Genomic DNA, 5,000 nt, shown 5'->3' with positions numbered 1-5,000 from the left:
CACAGTGGTCACCAGGGGAATAATGGTGAAAAAGCACCCTCGGCAGCAGAAAGATATAATAAGCCATTTTGAAGCAGAAATAGACAAGATTTGTGAACAACTTAATGAAGTAGGATACAACTTGAAAAATCTTCATCATGCACTGCCTGTCAGAATGCTTGAAGCTGCAATCCACAAACTACAAGCCAGATGCAATGTTTTGGAAAAAACCTGTGAGCAAATGAAAAACAAGTCAATAAGACTGGAACAAGCAACCGTGACCTTGACAATAGCTGTGGACACTGAGGAAAATAAACCAAAATTTTGAAGTGCGCTGTTTGTATCTAGAAGAGGTCAACAAGTCAGGTGAAAATGAGAAATCTCAGCTTCATGAGAATATTGAAGATCTTGAGGCCAAGCTTACAGAACTTGCTAAGTGTAATGAAAAGGCAATATTGGCTTGCCATCACCTTGAAGAAATTAACCAGAAAACATCAAATAAAAACCAGGAAATTGAAGAATCAAAGTCACTCCTGGAGTCAAGATACAAATCTTGTGTGTCTGATAATCAAAAGTTGGAGGTGCAAATTAAGCAGTATCAAAATGCTCTTGAGGAATGTAAAAGGTGTGGAAATTTTTTCTCAATAAAAATTAGTAAAGGATAACACTAGTTACTGGTATTTATCTCTTCTTTATTAGGAAGCATTAAGTCATTGATAAAAGTGTTTAGTGGCTAATTTGTTTCTGCAGAAAATTAATAGCATTTAAAAGAAGTAAAAATTTTTAATTGAATTTATATTGTTTAACTCCTAGAAAACTTGAAGAATTTGAAGAGAAAATTGTGACATCAAAAAGAGAAAAGGTAAGATGACTATTGTGATTTTATTAAAATATTTTAAGGCCTTGGGTAGGGCCCCTATTTTAGACTTGAACCCTAGAACAAAGAACACAGGTTCTTTAAATTTGCATTTAATCACTTAGACTAGAAATTTTCACCATCCTTAATAGTCAGGTGATTCAGTGTATCACTTCTGTCATCACTTGCTCTAAATTAATGTATTAAATAATTATGTTAAGGTGTGCTGTGGGTAAAAAATTTGGAGATGTGGATATGGGAATTGAACAACATTCCTATGGCAGTGAGAAAAGGCTGGTCTAAATAAACGTGAGGTGATCAAGTCTTGATGTGTCAGTACTTAACCCTTAGTACCCTTAGTACTTAACCCTTTAACTCCCAGATCAAATTTGTTATTCCCCTTACTATCAACCATACAATTCTCATAATGTTAGTTCAGAGAATTTAGTGTTGGATCAACTAAATATCTGGTTAATATTGTATTAGCGTTGTAGGGAGAAATTCTGTCTTGGTCACTTATGGGAGTGGAAGGGTTAATATGGTTTCAGTAGCCCATGAGAGATATGAAACTGTAAATTTCACCTTGTCTCAATTGATTTGAAATCAGCCGTGGTAGATCTCTCCAGCTGCAATGAGCAATGTTTAAACAGTTTAAAAAAACGTTTCCATTGAACTGTGTTCTTTTAATCAGGTTTTACACAGCCAATTTATGAGAGGATGTGGCAATAACTAATAAATTTTGTGACCAATATCAAAACAAGTTAGTTTTTAAATTTGAACTTGATGATGAGAAAACAAACATTTTTATGACAAACCACTTTTTTAAAATTTTCTTTACCAGGAAGCCTTAACTGTGAAGCTGGAATCAGTACACAAGTTGAACATGCAAGTCAAGCAGAAATATGATGATCTTAAGTCTATGTGCACTGCAAAGGATGAGTTGATTGCCAGGCTGGAGAATGAAATGAAAGAACTGTCACTGTTTGTGGAAAAAACAATCAAGGTATTTGTGATCATTTTGCTTTCAGATAGTCTTGATAGATATAAATAGTAATTTTCCTTGACAACTTCATCACACATTGTATATGAAGCAGGCAGCAAGTGACAGACAAGGGCTTACCTACAATTGGTGACAAAATTGTTGACAAATTGACCTTTCCAACCCCTATTACTTAAATTTCATCTCTTTTGGCTTTGTTAAGTTAACTTATTTATCCCTTCACCATAAACTATTTTTTGTAATGATTCCATTAACTTTTAGTTCAAAATACAGGCAACTTTGAATGGGCAGGGGAGGGGGGCCTTGTCAATGATTAAGAGTGTGGTATAAACAGGAGTGTTATTCTATACATTAATAGGATTCTTCAGCCCTGATATTTCAACTTGTTTTGATGCTGATTTTAGACTAGAAAGTTAAGCTTTACAAGGGAATCATGGGACAGGGAGTCAAATAGGCCCATGATTATGAGCCAATCAATTAGAAGCTTCAGCATACCCACCCCATGCCCATAGCAATAGATACCTTTTGGTTTAAACTTGGTTAACATCCACCACCAGCCACCTCCTCTTTAGTGAATGGTTGTTCAATATTTGCATGCAAATACAGAAGGGTACCATTCAACTTGCAAGTTACACAGATGCAACTGAGTCAAAGAGAGTTGATTGTGATACTTAACAAATACCCACTAAGTGACAAATTCTTTATATATGAAATGTGATAAAGAGATTGATTGTAAGCCCTCGTAACCTGTTACTGGGTTAACTCTAGGTACAAGTGTACTTTTTTAATTTGTCTGTTGTATAACAAAAATGCCTGGGTTGAAGAGTGTGGTTCTGTTTCAAATTTAAATCTGGATTTAAATGACTTACCAAATGCTTATGAAGAGGAGATATATAAATGAGAGTTTGTACTGATACTGCTATATTAAGAATTTTTACTCTCCAAGAATGTCAAGATTTTGATAACTCACTAGTTGAAATTTTCAAATAATACCTTTGTAAAAGCGCATTGCTTATCCTTTCAGTGCTTATAGCAGGGTTTATAGACGGCTGATAATGATGCTACCCCCTTGAGCTATTCCCTTTGGTTGAAAGAGATGGTTATTCTCTCCTAAAGAAGCTGTAGAGGTCATATTTGTCCCCTACTAACTGTTCTCTTATTACCTTCTCTGCATGTTCATGACTTCAGAACATGTTAGAGTGCTGCACAAATGTGTGGCCTCCTTCAATTTGAAGGTTAACAAGCAGAGATATGTTTAAGAAATTACTAAAGACCTTTTTATTTTAGAGAGTCTTTTCAATAGTTCAGGGTTCAGTTACTCAATGATTTATTTGCCATTAGTTTTGTTTTTGTAAAGTACAGATAAAGACACCCCAGTTGATATCCACACTCTATATTATTATTATCATTACTAATATTAAAACTTTATTATATTAAACAACTTACACTCTCTCCAAAGGAAAAGAAAGAATCTGAAGCAAGCAATAAAAAAGACAAGGACCTCCTTCAAAGCGTGAGTAGTTTATTTTTGAAGGTGGACTGGATGGACTCAGGTATTTCGTGATCATCTGTCTGTCTGTCCATCTACTGGCCCCTTCATCTATTTGTTTGTTTGTGTAGCCATCTGTCTTTCTATCTATCTATTTCTGTATTTATCTATCTCTCTGACTGCTTTTATGTCTATCTATATGTCTGTGAATGTATCTGTCTTCCCAGCTGAACAGATCTATCTATCTATCTATCTATATATCTGTCTGTCTGTCTGTCTGTCTGTCTGTTTTTTCTAAAGAAACTGGTGGTGGGTGGGTGGGAGAGCATAATATAAAAAGCCCTTCATCAGAGCGATTATATTGCTTGGACAAAAAGCTAACACTCAAAATATCAGCCTTTCAACTTTTTTGGTGACCATTTTACATTTTCAACTCATTTGGTAACACAAAATTACCCTGTCTGTCTGTCTGTCTGTCTGTCCATCAGGCATACCAGCATGGATTGTAAATGTCTTATTTCATCTGACAATGTGCAATCCTTGGACTTTTTTCTAACAGATCTTGGTGGATTATGATGTTTTAGCCAGAGATTACCAAGAAGCGAGAGTGAGTGTTTTTACCATCAAGAAAACTTACTGGTATGAGTTGTTAAGCCATGCAGCTGCCATGCTGAGAGCAGTTTCTCTTCCATTTTTTATAGTTAAGGGGAAAAATGTTTTGTAAAAGTTATACCAAGATACATACCCCCAAGCTGAAAAAATAATGTTTTACTATTTAAGTCCTTAATTTTGGTGTTACATAGAACTATATACAGTTTTGATTATCTGATGTATGTTATGAGAGGTTAACTGTATTTATCATGCATGTCTGTTTAATAGGATGCTTCCAAAGCAATGTGGGATAGGCTGGAATCATCCCAATGTGAAATGGAAGGCCTCAGAGAGTAAGCCAAGTTGGATTCTATTTTGCACTAAAAAATCTTTTTGTTTTGAAATTGATTATTATCACATTATTATCGTATCTATCAAAGACATAATGTAGTTAGTAGTTTTTGTGTGGGAATTCTCTTGATTTCAGTGTTTAGGGAGTAATCTGCTATTAAAATTCAACAGTCTGGCATGAGGCAAACAGCTAAGATAATTTTAGAGAGCCACCATACTTGTATTTCAGGAAGTATAGAAACAACATACTGCCTCCTTAAACTGAGAGGATTAATTTGGATGAAAAAAAGGTGTATCTTTAGTCCAGGTTTTCAGAGAATGAAGCAATTTGCCCATGTGACCTACCCACCAGTCAGTTGGTTCCCTAGCCTTTCCCACCTATACAACTAGTAATTGTTATCATCATCGAAGGGACAAAGCCAGCTTTTCAGATAAGCTGTTCCCTTGAGGGGTGGTGGGAGAACTTACTAACTAGTGTATTACAAGTGATAGAAGGCTCAATTGGAAATTAACACAAGTGCAAAATCATAGACAAGTACTTGTGATCCAGTATCTGAAAAAACTCTACTAAATATGCTTGGCAAGTGGAAGACTCAATGAAAGGTAACTCAAAGTCAGAGAAATATGAGGCGAAAATTCGGTTTATTTTTTCTCTCCAATAAATGACACACTTAGTTTGTCCAAAGAAGAGTAAATTAGGCAGAGTTTGCCAGACATTTTACTGTGTATTAATC

The 5,000-nt window shown here is 35.2% G+C and overlaps 1 pseudogene; it reads left to right on the top strand.

Moving 5' to 3' along the window:
• Positions 1-4,290, top strand: part of LOC136279123 (ERC protein 2-like) — a 6,159-nt pseudogene extending 1,869 nt beyond the window's left edge.
• Positions 4,291-5,000: the final 710 nt, after the last annotated feature.

This window comes from Pocillopora verrucosa, chromosome 2 (assembly GCF_036669915.1).
Source record: "Pocillopora verrucosa isolate sample1 chromosome 2, ASM3666991v2, whole genome shotgun sequence".
Taxonomy (NCBI): Eukaryota; Metazoa; Cnidaria; class Anthozoa; order Scleractinia; family Pocilloporidae; genus Pocillopora; species Pocillopora verrucosa.
Note: the sequence above shows the minus strand (reverse complement) of the source record. Positions and strands in the feature narration are given on the sequence as shown.